Source organism: Erpetoichthys calabaricus, chromosome 2 (assembly GCF_900747795.2).
Source record: "Erpetoichthys calabaricus chromosome 2, fErpCal1.3, whole genome shotgun sequence".
Classification (NCBI taxonomy): Eukaryota; Metazoa; Chordata; class Cladistia; order Polypteriformes; family Polypteridae; genus Erpetoichthys; species Erpetoichthys calabaricus.
In genome coordinates, this window is record NC_041395.2 from 60,738,797 (window position 1) to 60,750,543 (window position 11,747).

Below are 11,747 nucleotides of genomic sequence, written 5' to 3' on the forward strand. Positions count from 1 at the left end.
ATGCTACATGAGGAGCGCATGTCTCGTATAGCTTCTTCCATTTCCTATCCCCCTTCCCCTTCATCAACCATTTCAAAATAGAATTATATAGGCCCACATCATTTTTGTTCAAAAAGGGAGGAGTGTGAAAACATAAAAAGATGTAATTGAACAAAATGTATGTGTGTATAGAAAATAGGACAGAGTGATGAAACTTGTTTGTGTTTGGCGTGCGTGACAAAAAGCATGTATACTTTCTAGAAGTTTCTTTTGATGATGTGTGTGACAAGAAAATATACCTTTAGGGTAATGACTTTACAAAAACTGGAAAAGTACAAATGAGTCAGGATGCTATTTTTGCTTACGTGGTCAACGATCAGGAGATTAGAAAGGTATAAAAGAACAAGGACATCTGCGCTCGGGGCAGATGAAGCGCGGTGTCCTGGGACTGTGTTTCTCTGACATTTTACCCTTGCCTGGTATGTATTAATAAAAGGTTTTGACTAATTTTAATTTTCTTCTCTGTCTTCAGTCACAAAAAGTGTCCACATACCCATATGGGAACCAGGCTGTCCCTGCATACCTTCTGTAGGCAGAAGTTGCAGACTGCAGTGGCTAGATCCTTTATCAGTATGCTAAAATAGGCCAAGACGGGCGACATGCATGGCACCAGCCTGGTTGCCTTGGTAGAGGCAAAATGTGGCACATCATGAATCTGGGTGTCTTCTGCTGCCTGCTGCCTGCCTGCATTGCCTACCAAAACAGGAGAATGCCTAGCACTGGGCCTTTGTGGCACCCCTGGTCCCTGCTATTGCTCTTTGATTCTGGTGCCTCTCCACCTCACTGCCGGAGCTGCTGCTTGGCGACTAGGTACCTAGTCTGTCACTTTCATCCTCCTTCTCTTCCACTGAGTCAGACTCCAGGTCAAAAGAGGAAGCTATAAGAGGAACATGCAGCTGCTCCTCCCTTGTTGCCAGGGTCTGGTCCTCAGCAGGTGATGCACTGCCCCTACCTCACTGTGTCGCTGTAGCTGGTGGAAGCTACAAGCCCTCATTGTTTTCTTCCCTAAATGTGCCTAGCACCTCCCACAACAGCTCCTGTATGTCACTTTCCAGGGGGGTATTTTCCGCACGTCACTTAAGTCATCTGAGATCAGATGCCTCATCTTGGATGAGTTAATGCTGGTGAAACTCATCCAGGATAAGTCGGTTTTTCAAACGCAGCCGTGTATTAGATTAGTCTAGCTGGATCTAATCATCCAAGATGAATGCGCGTGCCAGCGCTGATTGAAAAGCCCATATATATTGAGTCTAGAAAACATGATCAGCAAGTCTTTGATAGGCTGTAACAAAATGACGAAAGAACGGGTGCATTTTTTTTTCACACAAGCAGAGCAAGACCTTTTATTTGAAGGACATGAAGAATTTCAAGATTTAATATGCACAAGGGGTGACACTGCAAAAGCAGCCGAAACCAGAAAAGATGGCTGTCAAAAAGTGGCCGACAAATTAAATGCTAAGTAGTGTGCATTGTACTTACTGAAAGCAGCATTTCATTTCCTATGTGTCAGATTAATTATTATTTATTATGTCAAAATTCCAGATCAAACGTGAGCACAAGGAGAACACGGGAACATGTTAAAGTAAAGTACAAGAATATACTTCAAACTGGTAAATATTGGTATATAACTATTTAAAGAATTGTTGACATAAATAATCATATATAATATAAAAAACATTAATTTTAAAGCTAATAAGAAGGCAGACAAGCAAAAAACAGGTGGAGGTCCACGCGGTCCAGACCTAACCCCTGCAGAAGAGTTGGCTATCCAGCAAAATACCAATCGTCCTATTTCTGAGGGCATTCCAGGAGGAAGCTCCTACCCAGAACCAGTGGCAGGATGCAGTGGTCACTTCATTTCAGGTAAAGGATGGTCATTACATATATTTGTCCTCAATGTGTGCTATAGGTATGTTCCATATAGCCCTCTATTTTTTATTGGGTCAGTTGCAGGGAATGTCATATCCCCATAACTTGTGTCTGACCAACGAGATATTGACCATGGTCAAATATTTGATGAAGACTCTGTGTCTGATTATTCATCAGGAGAAGAGGTACATTTTCCAAATAATGTTTGATCAAACTCCACTCTGATCAGTCCATTGTGCCCCAATCACATTTGGAAATCTTGGGTAATGAGAATGTTTGGGATCGACTCTAGGTACTCCAAATCAATAATCAGGTGCTAACTAGCAGCTGTTCTAGAAACTAGAAGTAGCAAATTGATAATAAGAATAGTATAGCAGAATAGTTTAACTTTTAACTAATAGTATTAGAATACTTTAATGTCGGTGATGTCAATCAATGTAACTCCTTTTTGCGTGTTTTGGTGTGATGTAGGTCTTAAAAAAACAGATCTGGCCTTGCATTTAATAGAAAAGTACAGTAATTCAAACAAGCAGTGAAAGTAAGGGGATATAACCAAAAATGAGAAGTAGAGTAAGACTTCAGATTTCCAATACCTAAGATGATAGAAACTGTAATTTCTGGACCCTGGTACACATTAACGATCTCGCAGTGACAGACTGCATACAAAATTCTCCTACAGTATATCTTTAAAGGTTCATGCTATAAAAAGTTGGACAATTTATTTTCTAACTAGCCTTATTTAGAAAACTGATAAATAATCAATTAAAATTATACACTTTCCTTTCAAATCAAGGAATTAGCATAATATATGCATGCATTATTTGACAGAATGAACATCATTCAGTCTCCCAGCTGAATTGTATGCTGCTTCTGTCATGTCAAATTAAGCACATCATCTTTATGTCATTAACTGTCTCTTAATTGTTCATTAAAAAACAACAAAGCAATCCCTCCAGTTGTATTTTTCTGAGAAGTGTTTCATGTCATTGAAACTGTATGGCTGGCTTCAAAGGGAGATACTGGCGTTATTGTAAAAATAAAGAATGAGGCAATGAGCAATGCCCTGTGACACACATGCCCACACAAATACCTGTAAACCATGCATACGGATACCACAAGATGTGGTAAGATACCACAGTTAATAATAACAACCATTTTAAAATAATAGAAAGTTGCTGTAATGAGGATTAAAAAATGTTCAGAAATTAAAACATACAAAGGAGTAATGGACTGTGTGAAGAACGTCATAAAGTGTACTTGTTTTCTGAAACATTGATTTTGCTCATGTGTATTTATAATATCTAGCATTATTATAATTGTAAGTATTGTGTCTTTTAAGTGTAAGTTACGTTTGAATTTAATTTAAGGAAGAAACAGTTTTCTGACAAATAAGTACATGCAAAGAATTATTATTATTACAGTATATTCTAGGTGAAAAAGGTAAAAAAAAGCCATTTAATTTATTAAAGGTTTTGCTGATATAAATAGCTGAACTTTGCTGTTTACTTAACAACCACATCTTTAGGAGATTCTTGTAAGTGCTAATTCAGAATGTGAAATTTGTACTTGGAGTAGGGGGGTGTGATGTTTCCATTTTTGACATGGTTTAGAAGCACCGCTTGAACACGGAATACGCATCCATATTCTGTGATGTCAGTAGTGTTGATTTAGTTTTATGGGGGCAGGATTAGTTTGGAAAAATGAGCAGTCATTCCCTCTTCAGGGACAAAGCTTGGGGGATGAAAGATAGATTTTATGAGCTCCAGTGTTAAGAGGACAATAACAAGTCAGCAGATGAGCTTGCTAGTGATACGGGTACACAGAGCAAGCTGTCAAGAAATCAGAAGGCACGATGATCTGGCTACAGAGAGAACTGACCACAAAGAGCATACCAGAGACGATGACTTGACCAGAGACTTTGCGTGAGTACTAAGATAACGGGCCACCAGAATGTGTCTCTGATTTTTATCTGCTTTCAGAACCACTGGACAATCCAGGCTGAACTGGTGTGAAAAGCAACATCTCCTTTTGCTTTTGTTACATAGCACTAATAAACAAAAAAATGATTAAGCCTCCTTTCCTATTGGTATGATTTGCTCTATTTGTTCCACAGAGAGTTGATGAAATGAGTTATTTTCTCAGCTGGATCAATCATGGGTTTAAGAAATAAGCTACAGTGTCATACCTGGATAAAATCTGAAACTAGTAGATGATAATTGTGGGTTCAAGTGCATTGCAACTGTCAACTGTAGTGGGATAGAGTAATAGAGTAAAGGGAGTAGTGACTAAGGTGTAACATATAACAATAGTCTACAGATAAAGAATCTGTGCATCTAAAAAAGGGGGATTTAAAATTTTAACACTAGAATTACCAAAGCTTACGAAAAAACTCGTAAATCCATCCCACCTTAAATCTGCTTGCATCTCTCCGTCAGCGTCTTTTGTCTTGTAAATGTGTCAATAAACCCAAGCAGCAAGCAGCCTGGTATGCCCTAAACCCTTACCCCCCACCCCCACTGCTGCAGAAACTGCAACAACCTCTCCCAACTGAAGCCTTGATTATCTGGGAGTGAAGTGCTGGGGTTTTATAATGGAAATAGATTGGTATTTGGAACATATGCATTACATGTGTGTTCTGCTTCTACATCGTTAAAACAGAAATATTTTTCATATTTTAGTAATAAATGACAAAATGTAGACATAAACTATATAATTTGTAAAGCCTGAAGTGCAAAGATCAAATAAACACTTTCACAAAAGGTTCAAGGATGATGTAACAGCTTCCGTGGTGCAGTGGTAAGAATTCCTGACTTGTAATCAAAGTCCCCCAGTTCGATCCTGGCTGCCTCGTATATTTACCGTTTTCAGTAGTGAGCTGCTGTTATTGTTAATATTATACAGTAAACAAATACATTTGATTTGCGCCTGTAACAGCTGCTATAAATTTATAGTACCTGTAAAAGTTTGTGTTTTTTTTTTTGCACTTTTATTCTCTCACTCATGATCACGATACATATTACCGCCCCCACAGGCATCTGACGCTGTTAGTTTTTATTTGAAACTGGGAATAACTGTAGATGTGAGTGGTGTTTTGATACAATCGAACTGGAAATTCTCAGATCTGGATGGATAAAAGCTGACACACAAACACTGGTGAATCTGCCTTCGTCCTATCTCATTGTCACTTGAATTTTTTTATTCAATTTTATTGAGTGATTATGCTTACGCTGAATTAGTATGCGCCTTATGGTCCATGATGTCCATGATGTGCGGTTGTAATCAGTGACTGCGTGTTTTTTTTGTTTTTTTTTCCAATTTTGCCCAGTCCCCACATGTTGCTGTATGGTGCTGTTTCTTTTGTACTCCAGGACATGCAGAGGAAAGAATAGTACAGAGAGGTCAGTTCCGCACTATATGTAATCATCAGATTCAAATGTTAACAGTTCCCACACACCCAAGGACAGTCCTTCCTACATTTACGACATGTGTATCTGTTGCAATGTACACACTTCTCTTTATGCTGTCATTCCTATTACTGACACTGACTGTGTTTGCTTTCCTGTGAGAAGTGGCTGTCTTGGAATAGAAGCTTGCTGATGTTGCATCTTCCTTTTCTCCTCTGCAAGGTGAGCCACGAATGCTCTTCTTTTCTCAGTGGACCCCATACATGCCTTGCACAGTACATGTGCGTTGAATGCCGCCAGGTCAAGCTTGTTGTAGCACAAGCAACCGGCCACCTGCGTGTTCCTGCTCGCACTAAATAAGCTCACACCTTCTGGTGCATGCTGTCAACGCAGTGACCTTGCAACATAACAGTTGAAATGCAAGATTCTCCAGCTTACTGTTGCCTAGATTTTTCTTTTCCCTTCATCCCTACCCATTTAACTGAAGAATCAGACTCTGTTTTTTTACCCTTATAACCATTAAAGAAATAAAAACTTAATTTAGCTAATAGTTGTTTACGCTATGCTTAGGGACTCTTCCATTTCTATTATTTATTAGTTTTCTAGTACTATATGTATGTTTGTATTTTTTATTTATTTTTATATAGCCATTTTCTTCATACTGTAAATTGATTTCTATACCCCTAACACTGTTAACATTGTACTTTAAAAAAATGTATTAATTGCTCGGAAAACACAATACTGTGTGGAGCTGTTTTAAATAAAGTGGCAATATGGATCTCTGAATCAGGAATACTGTGTGTGCCTCTGGAACCAGGCAACATGCAGGCAAGAAAAAAGGGCATGTGTGCCTCTGACAAGCTGAAAGAATTAAACTTGTTAATTTGAAATAAAGAAGCCTGTATTAGGATGAACTGCAGCAGGCATTGCAAATTCCCCATGCCCTCATTAAGGGTGATTCAGTGGAACATTCACATCATCAAGAACCACTGGAAATTAAGAGGAAGCACATTTAAGGCTGAAGTCTTTTTCACTCAAAAAGGTTTTCGGAGTCTGTAACAAACTACTTAGTCATACAGTTGAAGCAGAAATCCAGAGAACTTTTAATAAATATCTACATGAAATACTAAAACACAGCATTTAGACACACATAGTGGATTTAATGGATGACTGATTGGCCCCCTCTTGTTTGTCAAACGTATGTTGTTCTGTAACTAGTACTATTAAACATTAAATTTAGTGTTGTGTATGCAAAAAATTAATTATTTAAACTTTACATTGTTGCAAATTATGTTTTTTAATGAAGTGAACCAGGAAGGCAATGTCATAAAAAATGTGCGGGCACTTTTACAATATACTTCTACTTGAGATACTTTAGGTGTAACAGTGGATTATTGCAATCTCAAAGGAGTAGCTTCTTGCACAAAGCAACAATGTAAACTAAAATTTGTGTAAAAGTGATCTTACATACTACATGCCTTTGTACACAAATCATAAATGAGGTCCATATACTGTATGTTATGTACATGTGTAATTATACACGCACACGTATCTTTGGTTGTTATTGAAACTGCCATTATTCTGAGAAGACATGCAAGTGAGAATTTCATTGTACTATGTCAATAAACTTGAACATGAACATGTCTATGCAACAATCATGACACTCTGGACGTATCATAAGTGATACTTTATCTTTCATAACTCTAGTTATGACTCTCAAAGTATTAATACCATTGCATTCTCCAAGCCACTTTTACTAGTTTAAGTTTAATGGAGTCTAGGGCTGGAGGCTTTCCCAGGATCATAAGGTGCAAGGCAATAACCAGCCCTGGATAGCATGGCAATCCATCGCAGGCCTCACTCACTCACTCTCACACCCACATGCTCTCACATGTCTAATATTAATCTTTCGTGCACATTTTTAGGAATGTGAGAGGAAAACCATGCAGGCATGAGGAGAACATGCAGATTCCACACTGAAATCATCCTGGTGAAGGACTCAAACTCAGAATGCTTGATTTGTGAGGCAACACTTGTGGAACAATAATTTTAGGGTATCATAGCTTTCATCTTAAAGAAATAGCATAAAGGGTTAATAAATGTCAGAAACCTTTGCAGGCATATCAGATAAAGGAAACCAGATAAAGGTCAAGTGAACAACAAAATGTACTGAAAAATGACTAAGAGATGACCAAGAAATCAGCAAATGTCCTGTAAAACAACCAGAATGGACAGTTGTTATATGCACAGAAAGTTCAAGGGTTTTAGATCACCTCAAAAGATATAAGAAGAACCAGAATATAATATAACAGACTTTTAGTTTATATAAGTCATTTGGGTGTGAACCAACTCGAGTAAATGTATGCATTGATTGACACTGTATGTAAATTCAATAGTTTATAAAATGAACCTCTATTCTTTGTTTCTCTGATCATTCTGACCATACTGTAACAGACTGCTCCCTCTAAGGCATTTTGCTGAGGAGTAATTACAATGAACAGCTTTTCTCCTGCCTGATTACTGATTTGTCCTTTTAGAGCAGGGGTTTTCAATCTCGGTCCTGGGGACCCACTGTGACTGGGGGATTTTGTTCCAAGCAAATTCTGTTTTTAATTGGACTCCTGAGCTAATTAAGTGAACTGTTATTTCTCTGTGTTTTGGGAACAATATAGAAATTAGAAAACTAAGATTGGTAAAAAAAAAAAAAAAAAAATTCTTTAAATTGTACTAAGCAGTTATATTGAAATAATGTATTTTTCTTTCTTTTTAACAATATTTTCATCTTGATTTTCATTTTACTTTTTCAGGTGTTCTAATTGTTTAATTAATCTGTTGTTTACTAATTAGTGGGTGTAGCTGCGTTTTTCCAAAAAACAATGGGATTCAACAAAAGCCTGACACGCTGAAATGATTCCACAGACAAAATATCTTCATTTTTAAAAGTTTACTTAATATACAAAGTGAAACAGTTCACACAAAAAAAAGAAAACTGACGTAGCAAAAAAAGGAAAAGTTCTTGTTAAGAAAAGTTCTGTTCAAAATTTAAAATTGTTACAAATCACTTTTCAAAACAGTCAGAAAACTGTATGCCTATCCCATTTCTAAGTTCTTTTAAGTCCCTGTTTACTGGGACCTGTTCTAAACAACAATTGACTCAATTATCACATTGTATTTTAGTTATAGCAAGAAAGTTCCATCTCATACTAACTTACAGGGGGAAAAGACTATGCCATTTTCTATGGCTATGAAAGAAATTTATATTCTATTCAAATTAAGCAAACACTAATATGAGTTTAACTCAAAGCTTTAACTTTCTATGATTGGCACTTGCAGTGGGTCTGACGCTAAAATAGGTGCAGCTTTTCGTGATTCAGTGTTTGCCTAGGTGTCTGCTTGGCTCATCTTTAAATTGTCATTTAAATGATACAACGAAGGGGGAAAACTTCACAGAGAAAGGAGAAAATATAGTGAAACCAACAAAATGGAATTATGCATTTAAATCTATAATAAAAACAAAAATATTTCTATTTGTCTTATAAATGTAAAAATCATGGTGCTGTGCTTTTCTGAATGTAGAGGAGGATAAAAAACAGCTAATTAAATGAGATCAGCTATTATTAATGATTATGAATTTAGTTGAAACAAAAACCTGAAGCCACTGTGGGCCCCCAGGACTGAGTTTGAGAATCCCTGTGTTAGAGGATCTTTCTTTTTCTTAATAAGATGCTATATTTCTACTACACACTGCACAAATATTAATATCAAATTTGTCATGGTCAGGAATGAGGGTGAAGTTTGTTTCTCAAAGCTGAAGCCTGGGTTTGATATCTGTGTTGTCACTTTGTGTGTTTCTGCCATGTTCCAAAAATGGGCACTTTAGGTTTAGAATCTAAATTGGCCCTGTATAAAGAAGTGCGGTGTGATGGTGACATATGTTACACTTGTGGTCTGTTTAATGTTAATTTCCTACTTTGCAAGTTCAACACTCCTGGAACCATGCTGCACTGGATTTCAGAGAAACAAAAACTGGTTCATAAAATTATTGAATGAACATTTCTCACAACTAATGACAAAATGGTTCCAGCCTACAAAACTTTAGATACAAAACTCTAAAACCATAGTTGTAATTACTCCTTAAAGACATGTGGATGATGGGATGTCAGCTTGAATTCTCACCGCAAGGATTATGTTCATGGACTCTGAAAATAATTTGGTGCCTACTAACTATACCCACTCGGGTGAATATGTGTTTCTTTGAAAACTAAAAGAAAATTGAAAAAAAAAAGACTAAACATGATGTAGAATATTGATACAGAAAACGAAGGGTCAAAAGACAACAATACGAACACAAATGCAGCCTGAATACCTCTGATTAGCTTCAGAATTAGACAATAGCTCAGTGCGGCGATAGAGCTTACGGAGATACCGGAAGAATGATCTAATTATACCTCAAATTTATTTTCTTGCTGAGTGTTATCATCATGCCTTTTTTGAGACAAAAAAAGAAACTTTTCAAAATTCACTTGCTATTCTAATCAACCATTTATTGTGCCCCTCTAAAACTGATGAGCAAATCAGTCACAGCCTTTTCACAAATAAAACTGTAATCATTTTTCACCTGTGCTGCGTCCGAATAACGCCTGTGGAGCCACTGATTTCCTCCTTGATCTCATTTTATTTCCAAGGCTAATGCAAATTAGAGTCTGTAGCAACTATCGATACTTTAAACAAGTTGTAAATTTTATGATTTTTTTTTTTTGCCTGAAGAACATGTTATAATTTGAATAGAGGATCTGAGATTTTGAGACTTATTAATTGAAAATCTGGTACCACTAGTGATTAATTTGCTGTGCTTTATTTTCCAGAGGCTTTACTTCTTAGATGCAAGACATCAGCGTGATTTCAATTCCATGTTATACCTCATGCTAGCTAGAAGAACTCCTTTTCAACTTTTTTTTTTGCATTTCCAGTGTCATTTGCACCCCCATCAATTTTTTTGTGTGCTTTGTTTAAAAGGTAGAGCATAGACATTTTGGCAAACAGCATGGCAGCAGCATTCGGCTTTGTTTCACATATGGTAAACTGCTCCCATTAAGTGAAATTATAAAACAATTTTCTGTTTCTGCTTATCTCATTTTTGTAACAAAAACACGTTGTTTATAGCACACTCCTTTCACTTATTAACAGAAGCTTTACAATAGTGAAATAACAAGGGCTGGCATGAGGCTTACAGACAAAATCCTTATTGTTTTGTATTTCAGAGCCCACTTGCCAGTAACAGAGACACTGCCACTGAGAGTCTAATTGTTTCTAACTGTCCGAGTGCTTCCTGTATGTATTAGTCTAAACTGCATACTGTACAGTACATTTGGAAGCAGCAAGCTGCCATATATCACAGTATCTATAGTGATATACAAAAAGGTAAATTCAGAATGTATACTACCGATCTAATGTTGGGGCACACACAAAAATGTTCATGCTTTGAAAGAAATTGATACATTTTCTTATCAAGATACCATTAAATTGATTTCAAAATTTAGCTAAGACTTTACTAATGTACTGCTTGAAATGACTAATTTTTCATTTATTATTCACATATGACTACAAAGCTCCATTTTCAGTAGCCTAGTGGTAAACTCCCTCATGCTTATCATTAATTAGTCATTTTACATGCTAAAGGGTTATCAGGAAAACCTATGGAATTGAATTATCATCATTGGAATCTGTTATTATGTTAATTTGGTAGAGAGCTGCCCCTTACTATACGCAGTTCATGCACTTTGCGGGGCGTCAGTGATTAGAGGACCGATGTGGAGGAGCGTGTTGGGGGTTCACAGACCTCCACAACTGAGGAGTTCTGCCGGACAGCAAATTGGATTGTACGTTTTTGTTGCTTGGTTTATTTGATTTGAATCAGATAACTCCTCTCACAACACGAATCTTAACCATTGTGTAGCTGGCCATATCATGTAACATCATTGAAGTATAATGTAAAAGACAAGAAGATTCCACTTAGGGCCCCGGTTTGGCTAGGAGTGGCATTGCAAGGTACTTGAGTTCCTAAAGTTCAGTTCTGGGTTCAAAAATGCCCAAAATTAAAGTTTTCTTAAAAAACACGAAAGTCTACTTTATTTATTCTGTGAGGTTTATGAACTCTTTTAGGACTTCCCCCCAACTGGAAGGCACACTGAGCTCGACTGCCATGTCAGTGGAGGACTGCTTGTCCGTTACCAAGGCAACCACAGGTTCGCAGCGCAGCAGCATAGCACCACGGAAAGAACTACAAGCCGATCAAGATCATGCTATACACGCCTATCGCCGTTGGGTGTTGCAAGGGGCATTATAAATGCAGGGAACAGTATAACATGTCCACTGACCTGGCCCCAACTCTACCCGTTTGCTGTGTCTGTGAATAGAAGAGTGGTAGCACCTGCT